Below are 15,005 nucleotides of genomic sequence, written 5' to 3' on the forward strand. Positions count from 1 at the left end.
CTAGTGTTGTGCACCTAAGGCAAAAGAAGCCACAGAAATGAAACATTCATCGGCCCCCTCGCTTCCTTACTGCAGTGTCCAAGTATAAATGCTATCAACTCTACCTCACCTCATTCCAGTGAGCATTTCAGATGTAGAGATGCATCTGATGATTCTACAGAAGTCAAAGTAATTAGTGAGGAAATCAAGGTAAAACAAATGCGGGACAGTAATATGAAGGTTTAATAAATAAGAGAGGGTTTAATAAATAAGTCTGTCATAAAATCTAAAGAAGTTGCTGAGTAGGCCATGCCCACCACATCTGAGCTTCCCAGCAGCTGAAGACAAAAGGAAGGAAGTTTCAGCAGTCGGTGTCCTCATTAGAAACAAAGTCAAGGTCTTAGGAGACACAGGCCCCTCTGTGGCTCCCACTGCTCCCTTAGTCCTGCTCAGCGGAGGCAGCTCTTCTCTTGCCCCTTGGTGAAGACTCAGAAAAGTGCCTTGATTTTTCAGGTCACTCTAGTCCTACAGTCACTTTAAATTGCACACAGTCTGAATCCATTTAGATCATTCTCAGAAATGTGAATGGTTCCTGAAGTATTCCAGAGTAGCATTCTGCAGCTTGTTATCTGGGTACTTCTCTCCAAGGCCAGCACCAAGGCTTCCCAGCTGGGATTCAGGTACCTAGGTCACAGAAGGTTTTTTTCCAATATGGAGAGCTGAGAGGGGTTTTGCTTGTAGGACTTGCTGGGAGCGTGCACTCACATTTCAGTGTGCCAGCAGGTGCCTGAGAGCCTCTGGTTCTGAAAAGATGCACTGAGTAACAGCTGTCATCCATGCTTGGGAGCTTGAAACCCTCTGCAGGTAGAGAAGAACTATTGTCATCTCAGAAAAGCCAGGCTGGGATTGTGTTTAGGGAAGACATTTAACAACCGTGTGTAAGAGAGCTTGGAAAGCAAAAGGAGGTGAGTGGGGAAAACTTAAAGATGCAGCAGGTTTTCTCAGCAGTGTTCTTACAAATATCAGCATCAAGCTACTCAAGGATGTGAGGGGTGCGGCTCAGTGGAGGGTACATTACCTAGGATGGGTAGACTTCAGCTGTGTCAACACTAGATGTGGAGTGGGGTGGGGGTTGTCTCAAGGCTGTTTCTTATAACCTTCTCCATGGAGGCTGATGAGATGCATCCAAGCATAGACTTATACCTAGGATTCTGTCTATGAATACAATTTTGAATATTTAAGAATTGTTGTAATATCAATCTTGCAAATATTTATGAACACTTTGTTCATTAATCATGAGACACGTTTACCACAGAAGATGGAGTAGTTCACTGTCTAGCAAGACCCTGAAGTTCATATATCCCATCTCCCAGTCACAGGGAGAGTGCTATGGTGTTTGGCCTTCATCTGCAGAAGGGTGAGGAGAATGACGAGACTGTCATCCAGCAGGCAAAGAGCAGCTGACAAAGAGAACTGCTGCAATTTTCTGGAGTCTGGGAAGGCAGGATGAAGACAAATACTGAGGACTAGTCCCAGAGAGAATAAAATGCATCCTCGTCACTGCCCACCCCCCCACCCCCACCCCCGGCCAAGGCTCAGGGATCATCATAGAAGAGAGGCTGGAAGGATTGTAAAAGCCAGAGGTCAAGAAAGACCAGAGGAAAACAGTGTCTTGTGGACACGGCAGAACCGCTGCCCTTGGGAACTCACAGAAGCTGTGATTGCTCGTATAAGACCTGCACAAGATCATGTAGCCAACATCTCACTGAGGATCAGGGAGGGGCTCCTGAGCCTCCAGCCCTAGCTAAGGAGCTCCTGACAACTGTGGCTGCTGGGGAGGGAAAGTCGGTTTTCTTTAAGGGAGTGGACCCTGCTGGGTCAACCATAGTCCAGTGGATGGCACCACACCCATGACTATATGGGCAGCAAAACACGAACTCAATGGATGATTCTTTTTAAGAGTTAGGAGAGGGGGACTGGGTCTGGGAGAGGTGAGGGGACTAATGGAGGGTGACTATATTGTGAAATTCTTGAAGAATTAAAAATATTGCATTTAAAAATACAACTAGGAGGGTGAGGTCAGGAAACAGCACACATCCAGTCTAACCTTAGTCGTTAGGGACTGGCATTAAGGCCAGCACTAGGGCCTCCCAGCAGAGTTCAGATCCATGGTCAAAGACAAATGAGACCCAAAGTGCCTCAATAATAAGTCCGAGAAAGGCAGTCCAGAATATTTTAGATACGTTAGGCCTGAGAATAAATTGCTTCTCGGAACCATTCACATTTCTGAGAATGATCTAAATGGATTCAGACTGTGCGCAATTTAAAATGACTGTAGGACTAGAGTGACCTGGAAAATCAAGGCACTTTTCTGAGTCTTCACCAAGGGCAAGAGAAGAGCTGCCTCCACTGAGCAGGACTAAAGGAGCAGTGGGAGCCACAGAGGGGCCTCTGTGGTTACACTGAGTTCTTGGGGTCCATTATGCCAGCTTCATATGCATAGGAGGAAAGACATGGAGAAAAAAGCAGTGCACTAATAGCATTCTCTCTGAATAGAGATTAGGAGCTTCCTCTCTTCTCTTGATGGTCTCTGTTTGTTTTTCTCCAATTCATATTTATTATTTTGTCATCTGAAATGAAAAATAAATTTTTAAATTGATACTAGTCCAGAAACAGATTTTATCCACCATTTGTATGCCAAATGGCCATAGCTATTCAGAAGTGGGACTGGCAAGCCGTGCTAATAGTATGTTGATAAGGAGACATAGTTGTAAAAACTTAACTTGGAGCCGACAAGATGGTTCAGTGAGTAAGGGTGCTTCCCTAACGGCCTAACCTTAGTCCTCAGAATCCACACGGCAGAAGGAGAACCGGTTCCCACAAGTTGTCTTCTGACCCCACACATGCACCGGGTGCGTGTACACACACACACAATAAATAAAGGTAATTTCAAAACTAGACTAGTAGAAGATGTCATAGATCAGGTCTACTTCAGGGTGCCAAAATGAGTTTTGTCAGTTATAAGAGAAACACCACCATATTTTAAGTCTTAGATGTTTGGCTTGGAGTCATTTTTTTATAAAATTAAAAACACTAGCTTTATAACTTTATAACAGAGATAGTTTAGTAGTATAGAAAAGCCTTCCAGAGTTGAAGTTGAACAATTTTTTTTTGTTTTGTTTTGTTTTTCGAGACAGGGTTTCTCTGTGTAGCTTTGCGCCTTTCCTGGAACTCACTTGGTAGCCCAGGCTGACCTCGAACTCACAGAGATCCACCTGGCTCTGCCTCCTGAGTGCTGGGATTAAAGGCGTGTGCCACCACCGCCCACCGAGGTTGAACAAATTTTGAACTACATTCTTAAAACTTTGGCAACACTCCTAAGGGCCTGTTGTATTTTTCCTTTAAAATATGTTTTGAGCTAAGTGTCTTGGACCACTGGAATCCCAGCTGAGGCAGGAGGATCATGAATTTGAAGTCAGCCCAATCAATGCCCCATCTCAAGAAAACAAAAGGTAGACTTTTTAAAGAAACCATGTACCTTCCTACACTGATGTGCTGGCTTTATTCCAGCCAGTTCTTGTGCAGGTCAGGGAATCTGAATTTACATTGCACATTATTAACCGGATTAAAGTTACCTCAAAAAGTATTAAAGCTTTAACTTTTTCTTTGTGAAAGACATTTTGTTCATTATGTAGTATCAGTGCTGAAGAGAAAAAATGTTTGTATGTCCAACACTAGTTTATTAACCCAGTAATTTTTTCAAGTCTAGTTAGACGTTCTAAAACTTTCATCGTAAGTGAGCAATGCAAATCACATTAGATGCCTCATAATTTCATCATGAATGTAATTCTCACTATGTGGGTAGGAACATCAGCATTCATGATCATTCTTGTACATTGAGATTAGAACTCATTAATATACACATTTGCTCTGCTCTCACTAAGTTTCATTTCCCAGAGTAGCTTTTTTAAAAGTTGCCTTCAGAGTCATTCAGTGCCAAGAATGTCACTATCCCCATGCGAAATACAGTGGGGGGAGTAATATATGATGCACTGTTACTTCTAAATGTCCACTTGTCACAACCTAGGACCACCTGGGAAAAGGGTCTCAGTTGAGGAATTATCTACATCAGGTTGGTCTATGTTGAGGAATTATCTACATCAGGTTGGTCTATGAATGTATCTGTAAGGAATTGTCTTGATTATTGTCTAAGCCCACTTTGGGGAGCACCATTCCTAGGCTGAGCCCTAAACAAATAGAAGTAAAGAAAGCTAACTGAACAAGCAAGCAAGTATACCTATATGCATTTATTTCTCTCTGCTCTTAACTATGGACGTGATATGACTAGTTGCTTGAGTTCCTGCCTTGACTTCCCCTCAGTGATGAACTGTAATCTGGAATTATAAGCAGTACAAACCCTTTCCTCCCCATGTTGCTCTTTGTCAGGGTATCACAACAACAGCAATAAAACTAGAACATGCACCAATCAGGTAGAGGTATGGAAGGACCAGAGCAGACCTGATAGGAAAGGCTGCTCCATGAGAGGGATGTTGAAGGTTATTTGGAAAGGATGGAGGAAGAGGAAGTATAAAATGGCTAGCTCATGCTGCAGATAGAACAGAATGGACAAGCTGCTCTCACTGAATGAAGGGCCACAGGCCTCTTCTGGGCTTCCCTTTGCAGGACTACTCACACACCGCCACACACACCCCCAACCCCCCAAACCCCCCCCCAACCCCCCCAACCCCTCCCCCGCTCCATGAGCTCTGCCGTCTTTGCTCAGCACACTCCAGTCTGCCCCTTGTTGACCTTTGCAGTGTTATTTCCTTTGCGATGGTTCGGCCCCTCCCCACCTATTGCCCGTCAGAATTATAGCCATTCCTCGGAAGTTGTCCTGAAGACTTTCTCGATGTCATACCGAAACCCCATGCCTCTTTACTGTGTAGGACTTTTTCTGTTTTACTATGAAAAGCTGTAATGTTACCAGAAGTCGAGGGACTAGCCCCCGTCTTCAACAGCTGCATTGGATTTGACCGCATTGAGCAGAGCAGAAAGATTGTTAGGAGTTCAAGGCCAGCCTAAGCGAGCGGCTTAGAGAATTCTAGGACAGCTTGGCATACAGAGTAAGACCTTGTCTCGAGCCCCACATTTGCTTGATTTTTCCTCTCACTTTATGCTGAACTACATTGAAAGAAGCTTCAGACATACCATTTTACCCTCTGTAGCCCAGAATGCCTCTGAGAGAATGTGGTCCTCACAGTCCCATTCTCATTGTCACACCTGGAAAACTTAGGCTGTCCCTTAGCCTTATTTACTGCCTCTTTTATAGTTAGGCATCCCCATTGACTTCAAATTGCCACTTTATGGGCAACTTGTCTGAATCAAAATCCAAGCAAGATGCAAACACTACATTTGATCTTCGTCTTTTATGTCTTGGTTAATCTAAAGCATTCCTTTCTTTGCTTTTGTGCCATGACATTGACTTCTTGCAGAAAGCAGGTCAGTTGTCCTGTAGAATGTTCCACAGTCTGGATTTATCTGCTTCCTTCCTTGTGGTGTCTTTGAACTTCTTTCTCTGTTCTTTCCTGTTCCTTTTGTTCTCAAATGGCTGCTTAAGACACTTACTGTGCCCTCCTGCTTTTTGTCTTTATCACATAGCTTGGATGATAATGTCAGCTGCCTAAAAGATGCGACCAGGGCTCAGCCCACTTTGTACCTCCCGTATGATGTAGAGCACACTGTCTACACTCAAATATTTTAAGTGTATTATCCTCTTGGATCCAAAATATGAACTTAATGTATTCTTAGTGTGTTCTTGGAATATGCTTTGTGTATTCTTAATCTGAAGAAATTTACATTAGGGATTGAGTTGCCAGAGAACTCGCCTCCATAATGTAGGTCACTCTTTCTGGGTTTGCACTGAAAGAATTCCTCTCTGACATAAAGTGGTACATTCTTATAGCTGAACATTCTTAAAATTTGGAGCATCATAAAACACTTGAAAAGAAGTTTCCCAGTCCCTGGCATTCTTTCTGGGTCCATCCAGAAGTGATTTTAGAAATCAGCTGGGTGGTGCTTTCAGCATGGAAACTAGGTCACTGATCATTTTTCTGATCAGAAGAACTGAATACTGCTTAGTAGTTCAGAAACCAAACGGTTGACTATAAAAACACTGTCACGTGTTTGCTTTGTTGTTGATAACTAACTGCAATCTGAGCTTTAATAACTAGAAAGGAGTGGAAGAAACTTCAAAAGGTTGCATGATAAATGTTTTTGACAATGTGTCAGCTGAACATTAAACAGGATCTTTGTAAATCCTCTCATTCTAAGTGGTTTAAATGGAAAGTTTTAAACTTCTTCCCTCATAAGTATGGGCTCCAGATATCCCAGAATCCTAAGGTTAAAAAAAGAACAACCTTTTCCTGGCACAGATGATTTGCATCCCCTGTGTTAATGTGGGGGCATGGGAAGCAAGCTCACCTAAGACTCTCTGCCTTCCCATCCCGAGCATTTCTCTTCGTCTAGCATGTGCCATTGCCGTACTGAAACAGCTTTCTCTGTAACCTGAAATGGCATGGGTGCAAATGCTACCGATAGAAATGCTAGTGAATAAGTATAAAATAACTCCATTTCCCTAGTGCTGTTCTCCCGATCATCTCACAGCGAGTGTCCTGCTGGTCCTCACATTGATACAACGACCTCCAGTAGAACTGGGTCGTATGAAAGCTTTTGGTTGTCAAGTTAGCCATAGGAAGCAAGTACACATGGGAGGAAAAACACCTTCCATTGTTGTGTATGTTCCCTCTCAAAACACTAAACACACATACACACACATACTTCTTTCATAGGACCCTGATGGGGGAGGCAGAGCTGGGTCTGGTCTTTTGATTTCCAGCATTCGTTCCTGTCCTTGTAAAGATGCACTTCCACCTTTTCGGGGAGGAGGGCCACACCTGTCTTCTATTCTCATTTCCTAACCTGGAGATGGAACTAATTTTATGATTCATTCTAGTACAACAAGTGTATGACAACCTGCCAATCAGAACATCCTGTTCTTGTGTCCTTTGGGATGGGCAGATGACCCTGTGAGGGACAATAGATCTTTAAGATTTATTTGGGAGGTGGGGAGAGTGCATGTGTGTGTGTTTAGTGTTTGTAGAGAAAACATACACAATAATGGAAGGGGTTTTCCTACTGTGGCTAATACAACAACCAAAAGCTTAGACAGCCTAAAACTAGAGAGAACTGTTGTCTCAGAGCTCAGGAGGCCAGAAGACAGAGTTGGGCAGACCCAGCTCCCTCTGAATTCAGGCTGTCACAAAGAATGCTGCCATGCCTTCTTTAGCTTTTACTATTTCCCAGAGGTTCTTTTTTTTTTTTTTTTTTTTTTTTTGGTTTTTTTGTTTGTTTGTTTTTTCGAGGCAGGGTTTCTCTGTGTAGTTTTGGTTCCTGTCCTGGATCTCACTCTGTATCCCAGGCTGGCCTCAAACAGAGATCTGCCTGCCTCTGCCTCCTCAGTGCTGAGATTAAAGGCGTGCGTCACCACCACCCGGCTTCCCAGAGGTTCTTAATGTTTTCTGCTCTGTCACTCCAGACTCTAGCCAACCTCTTTCCTACATGTCTTGGTTCACTTGGTTTAAAGGCCCACACTAAACCCAACATGGTGGCTCATAACTGTGACCCCAGAACTGTGGAGACTAAGACAGAAATATCATGAATTTGAGCTCTGTCTGGATTACCTAGCAAGACTGTTTTGTTTTTATTTTTTCCTTTAAAAGGGTATACACTATTCTAGTATAACTTCAGCTAATTATATCTGTAAGGACCTGTGTTCACATAAAACTGGAAGGTTTCCTGTGTCCCACCTGGCCCATGGTCAAGACAAATCTCTCTTACCCACCAGTCCCACAGCCACTTGGACCCTAATAAACACACAGAGGCTTATATTATTTACAAACTGTATGGCCTAATGGTTCAGTCTTCTTGCTAGCTAGCTTTTTCATCTTAAATTAACCCATTTCTATAAATCTGTACTTTGCCACGTGGTTTGTGGCTTACTGGTACTTCTACATCTTGCTTCTGCGGTGGCTAGCAGCATCTCCCCTGCTCTATCTTTCTCTCTCTCTCTCTCTCTCTCTCTCTCTCTCTCTCTCTCTCTCTCTCTCTCTCTCTCCTCTCTCCTCTCTCTCTCTCTAGTTAGAATGTCCTGCCTAACATTATTCTGCCTCACCATTGGACAAATAGCTTTATTTGTCAACCAATCAGAGCAACACAGTTTCACAGCATACAGAACAACATCCCCATCAACCATCACACATTTTTCAATAGATATCTTTTCAGGAAAGGCTATCATTCAACCAAACCATCAGGAGAGTTGAGAATGAAGCTGGGTGAGGAGAAGTTCATGAACTTGGTCTTGAACTCTTTAAGTCTGAAATGATGCTGAGGTGTCTGACCCTATACCCATTAGGGAGGCAGTTGCAGCCATCAAATGTGAGACAATGTGTGTGGAGATGAGTGTTAGGAATCAACAACAAGCAAGCCTACTTAACACTGCCCATCACACAGGGAAACCTGGATGTAGTGATGGGCATTCCAACTGAAGTTTATAAAATTGATTTGTTACCCAACGGAGATGGTATATAGACAAGGAGCAGAGATAGAAGACCCTACTGGGGAAAGAAAAGAAGGGGGCAGCAACAGAAGTTGGAGGGAGCCCATCCCAATGTTGTGTGAAAGAAAAGGATGTCTGAAAGGGGAGGTGACCTAACAGTGTCCAGGCCAGCAGAGACACTCTGGACTACAGAGACGGTGGAAAGGCATAGGATTGGCAATATTAAGATTACAGCTCACCTTGCAGAGAACGAGCATCCTAAATCACTGGAAACAGAATCAAGTTACAGAAAAGGAAGTTAGCTGATGGTAGGAGTATATGAGGAATGGATGACAGCCACCAAAACCAAACCAGAGCTATGTGACCATCAGACAATAAGAGTACCAAGGAGGAAGACACCGTCAGGGAGTCTCATAGCCCACCCTACAATATAGGAAAGAACAGGCAGCAGGGAAGATAGGCCTGCAGTGAGCTCCTGAAGGAACAACCATGACTGACCCTGGCAATTGGAGGAGAAAGACACTGATGTCTGTTATCTTAATACCAGAAGAGATTTCACTGTTGACACTTGAGGGCATAGTCTGGGTGATCAGAACACACAACTGTTTTATTACTCTGTGTGTGTGTGTGTGTGTGTGTGTGTGTGTGTGTGTTTTCCTGCATCTGAGTGTGTGTGCACATATATGGCCTGTGTCAGTCCCTGTCTTCAGCCTTGTTTGAAGTAGGATAACCTGTTCACTACCACACACACAGCTTAGCTGGCCCATGAGCTTCCAGGGATCCTCCTGTCTCAACCTCCCATCTCCCCACAGAAGCACTGGAATTACAAAAATGCCACCACACTGGCTTTATGTGACTTCTGGGGATTCAAAGTCAGGTCCTCATACTTGCTCAATAAACCTTCTAGCCACTGAGCCATTTCTCCAGCCTACGAAACTGTTTTTAATGGAAAGGCACTTGATCTTTATGTAGCCAGTTCAGATTACCAGCACAAAACTGCTGTGTAAATAACAATGTATTGAGTATCTCAGAGATCACTCTAAAGATGGGGGAGACGGTTGTTGCCCTCATGAAGCACAGTCTAAAATGAGGGGGAAGCAGATGAAATCACAGTAGAAGCAGAACAAAAGCGTATTGTAGGAGCTGTAAGAACTTAATGAGAAACCTGAGCTTCCTTATATCAAGATTTGATATGTTTCATGGGAAAAAAATCTTGAATGAGGAGATTTGAGGTTGAATATGTGAATGGTTAACATTGTAAAAAAAAAAATGAAATTGAAATGAATGGCTGATGGATCCACTCCCTTCCCTGGGCTTGGGCAAAAGAGTGATGGTCTGTATGGATCTAACATTTTTAATGATATGCACTGTTCTGCAAAGACTGAACTCAGTGCATGTGGTTAACACACCAGCCAGAGGAAGAAATTCCCTATGCTCTAGAAAGTTCCCGAGCTGTGGCTCTTACACTTGATCTTGGATTTCTACCACCCAAGATAAGAACTTGTTCACACTGGAGACTGCCTGAGGAGGAGGCGTGGGCGGATGGAGTGTGAATTTCTCAGTGGAAATAGAAAGGCTACTTTAAGAGCCTTGCAGACTCTCTGCTGGATGGTCTGCTGTGTGACAGGGGACATTAATGAGGTGCGTTGGGGGAGTCCAGCTTCCTTAGAGCATCAAAGCCTTGGAATAACATGATTTCTTTTCCTGGAACCTCTGTGCAGACCAGGAAACACTTAGCTTTTTTAAAAGTGCATTCTTAGAGGAAATCCTTTAGGAATTTTAAAGGACTGAAAATAGATGTGAGAAAGAAGGGGAAAAAATGAAATTTTTCTTATTCTTTCAAGAAAGTGCCCTCTTTGTTTGTCACATTGTCCATGATGTTTTTGTTCTTATGTTGAATCAGAGGTCTAGCAAGTTCATATTCAAATGCTGTTTCTCACGCATGTGGCTTATTGCAACAACACCAAGGTTTTTGCCTGAAAGGAAATTTGACTTATGTGCAAAGTAGCAGATGTGTTGGGTTAAAATCCCCCAAAGACCCCTTTTCTTTACACCAATATCACAAGGCAGACTGGTTATAGAAGGTCTTTAGAAGTGGTTTCCTGGAATGCAGGAGTGTCGGACCGATGCCTGAATGTCACCATGATAGGAAAAATGATAGCAAGCTCTGGGGATGGGTGGCTCAGTGGTCCCTGCAGGAGCTCCAGCTTGCTGCAGCTCTTCAGGTGAGTGCTGCTCCATTCCTCACTCTAAACGCTTCACTTATTCATCCTGGGGAGTGGTGAATGAAGTGACACTTCATAAGAAATCTTGAGTGGCATTTCAGCTGGCCAAGACTTGTTCCTTTTGCACCTAGCTGTGGCCTATTTAAAAATGATAATAAAACAGGAGCTGTAGTGGCCTCCACCATTGGTGAAAGCACCCATCAAAATGGCGCACTCTGCCCTCATGTCATCTTAGAAGCCCTGGATGTGTGTCTCCCTGCATGAGTAACGGAGCTTGGCCTCCTTTGTCCCAGCAGTTTGAGGTGTTATTTAATTAAAAATATAAATGAAAATGAAAATAAAGAAGAAAATCAAATTCAGTCTTATAGCTTTTACTTGTATTTTATCTTAACCTGAAGTTAGCAGTACTAGAAAGAAAACTATCATTTCTGTGTCAATTTATATGTGGAAGAAAGCCTGCTCATAGGCGACCTTATCAGCCCCATTCATAACTAGATTGGAGTGGTGCGCATAAACAAGCGTGGGCATCATTGACCAGGCCGCTCATTCAAGTGGGGCACAAGTATGAGTCATCCTCAGTCCACCTTTATAAGTGGAATTTCCACCCTAGTGTCATCCTGTCCAATGGATCAGAACTAAAGGGGGAGGTTTACAGACTTTTTCAATATGGATTTTTATTTTATACTCATTGGTATTTTGCCTGTATGTATGTCTGGATAAGAGTGTCACATTCCCTGGAACTGAGTTCCAAACAGTTGTGAGCTGCCCTGTGGTTGCTGGGAATTGAACCCAGGTCCTCTGGAAGAGCAATCAGTGCTCTTAACCACTGAGCCGTCTCTCCAATCACCTGTTTACAGATTTTTATGACAAACTCTAAAAATTACCTTACATATTTCAAATTGAAAATAGACCATTACCATTAAAAAGTAAAGCCTAAATTTCATTGTATGTATTGAATACATGTATTGTATATAAAGAATTATATGTATATAATTCTTATCTCTTAAGACTACAGACCTCCAGTCTCTCAATGTCTTCTCATAGGGGCAAAGCATGGCCTGCAGTACACAGAGGCTGTGCCTCTACTGTGGTACTTTATATTCTAGCTCCTTCACTTTTAGAGTGTGGGAAGCCCTCATTGTGTGTGTAGAACATATTATGTCACTTACATTTTTCTTCTGGAACATGTCCTGTGGTGATATTGTGTTCCCCAAATATTGTGCACCCTAATAAACTTATCTGGGGTCAGAGAACAGAACAGCCACTAGATATAGAGGCCAGAAAATGGTGGCACACACACCTTTAATCCTATCACTTGGGAGACAGAGAGATCCATCCAGACCTCTGTGAGTTTAAAGCCACACTGGAAACAACCAGGCATGGTCACTCATGCCTTTAATCACAGGAAGTGAGCCTTTAATCCCAGGAAGTGATGGCAGAAAGGTATTTAAGGTGTGAAAACCAGGAACGAGAGACTGGTTAAGCTTCAGGCTTTCAAGAAGCAGTTCAGCTGAGATCCATTTGGATGAGAACTCAGAAGCTTCCAGTCTGAGGAAACAGGATGAGCTGTTTCAGAGGAATTAGCAAGGTGAGGTGGCTGTGGCTTGTTCTGCTTCTCTGATCTTCCAGTATTCACCCCAATACCTGGCTCCAGGTTTGTTCTTAGTAATAAGACTTTTTTAAGATTCATGCTACAATGTCCTTTGTTCCCTACCACAAAATACCAAAAAATCAAGAACAGCCCAGGTCTCTACCAAACTGACCTGCATAGTATTCAAAAACAGATATAATTAGAGAAAAGATCTGGCTTTTCAGAAATGATACAAGTTGGCACAGCAGAACCAAGACAGAAGGAAGAATCTTACAGAATAAAAACTTACATGTTCAAAGTCAGGATTGGCTTCAAAGTTTTGACCTAAAGGGACATTCTGTTCTTCAATTTCTTGGGTTTTTCTCAGGAATAAGCTAATTTGAGTGTGTGTGTGTGTGTGTGTGTGTGTGTGTGTGTGTGTGTGTGTGTGTACAAGTGTGTGAATGTGTGTGTGTGTGTGTGATGTAACATCTAATTGTTTTTCAAAAAAGAAACCACAACTTAAATGAAAGTCCACTGGTTGTACATTCTGAGTTGTGGTCATTTTCCCACAGTCTTTATGTCAAAATCAAAGGTTCAATTCAAACAATATAATAATTATTTTAGAATATAAATCTGAAACAGTTGCCAACAGAAACTATCATTTTCCTTTTGTGCACTACATTTTAATTGAGAAAGTAGAAGATTTTGGTTACTTTTCAATATTTTTCACTGATTTTTAATAGATAATAAAAGTCATTTCTAGACTCAACTTTCTCTGATTAACCTCTAAGAAGATAGTATTTTACATTTTTTAACTATGAACAAGTTTTAAGTACTACTGCTTTTGAAAAGCAAGTGTAATTTGAATTCTATCTTGATAATAATGATAAAACATGGTAGATGGAATAGTCTCTCTGTGTGGAGTAAAAAGACAAGATGAGATCTGATTTTGTTCTCCTGGAAACGATTGTCTCCCTTAGAAACATTCTTTCATTTGACTCCCCTCACACTGCCTCTACCACTGCCTCCTGCTCCTCCAGATTCTCAAGCTCTCTGGCTTCCTCTTCAAATCTCTGCCTAAGCTGCTTTGTGGCCATGACAAAGGGCAGGTTTTAGAACCTTCCTCAATTCGCTCATTTCCCTAGACAAGTGTCCCCCTGCTCATGGCTCTAAGGCGCTCTGTACCTGTTCAGACCCAGCTCTGCAAGCTGCATGTCAGCTCAGGAGGCTGTAACTATACCAACTAAGCTACAGTGCTACAAACATCCAACACTGATTCCTCTCTACTCTAGAGCTGAGACTTCAGCAACAAGTCATCTGCAGGCTGGATGTCTGGTAAGAGCGTGATTTCTGGCTCCGAGGTGGCTGTCTCTGACTAGTCCCTTTTCTTGGGGTGCTAATACCAATTGGTATGGCACACAAGCACACAGAGCTATAGCCATGCCTGTTGTCCAAGGCTCCTGTGTGACATCTGAGGACCACTGGTCAAATGCACCATATTAAGGACCACCAGAAGCCCTGACGGTCAAGGCAGACATCCTCAGGGAGAACCCCACCATTTATGAGTCAGTTCCCTTCGGGTGCGATTCGGGACTCCCCTGGGCCAGGCATTGGGCTGGCCAGGCACTGAGCCTGCAGAGGGGCAGAGACCCCACAGCTGCAGTCATTTGCAGCCTCACCCGGGCACGTACGTTAGTTCTCCTCAACACTAGGTGGGGAAGAACCCAGAGGAGTCCGGTGAGCTCGAACCGAGTCTTCAGAACAGGGTAGGTGGGATAAAGAGAAGAGAGACTAGCTTGAAAGAGAAAGGCAGCAGAGCACAGCCCAGGTGTTGCATCTGAAGTTCGAGAAACATTAATGCCAGCCCATGTGAACCTGAGCACACAGAGCCCCCATGATCTCCTCGCTAGCAAAGACAGAATATGACCTGCCACAAAGTCTCATCAGGGGAGTTAGAAATACCGTCCACGCTGCCTTAGCTTGTTTCCAATGGTAAGTAACCGTGGCTCCGGAACAACACACAAGCCCACGGGGGCTTCCTCCATGCCGTCAGTCCAAGGCCCTTTGGTGCCGTACTGAAGAGCTCAAGCTGCATTTCCAAGGTGCTGGAGAGTGGCTCCAGGTTTCTTCCACGAGACAGCATCATTGGCTTGGGTTCCAGACGATCTCTAACCGCAGTAGGCTGAGCTAGAGAGCTGGACAGAGAAGTGCATGGATTCCCTCCCCAACAGTGGCCGTCACTCTCCACACTCGTGCTATTTTTAAGAAGGTGCTATACCATCCTGTTTGCTGAGAGCTGTCACAAGTAAAGGAATGCTACATAACTGACAAGAATTGGAACAATTGCATCCATCTCTTTGGAAACAGACTGCAATAGTATAAAAAGAGATAAAAACTTGAGATTCCCAAGCTCATGCCCAGACCTGGTCAGATTGTAGATTTATAATGTTTAATATCAAAGAGACCATAAAGCACATAAACTCATTTTACTTTGTAAATTAGAAGTTCTTAGTTCATTTTGAGACTGGTTACCATCATTGTTATTATCACCCATGCTTTCTCTTCACACAAACCTTCTGTGTATCTTTTCTGTAATGATACAGAGTTACCCTTG

At 43.2% G+C, this 15,005-nt stretch overlaps 1 protein-coding gene across 10 annotated transcripts in view; it reads left to right on the plus strand.

The window, feature by feature from the left end:
- The window catches only part of Cep112 (centrosomal protein 112), a 432,181-nt gene that overhangs the window by 375,358 nt on the left and 41,818 nt on the right, over positions 1–15,005 (plus strand). The gene's annotated exons all lie outside the window — the stretch shown is intronic.

Source organism: Peromyscus maniculatus, chromosome 8 (genome assembly GCF_049852395.1).
Source record: "Peromyscus maniculatus bairdii isolate BWxNUB_F1_BW_parent chromosome 8, HU_Pman_BW_mat_3.1, whole genome shotgun sequence".
In the NCBI taxonomy this organism is placed as follows: Eukaryota; Metazoa; Chordata; class Mammalia; order Rodentia; family Cricetidae; genus Peromyscus; species Peromyscus maniculatus.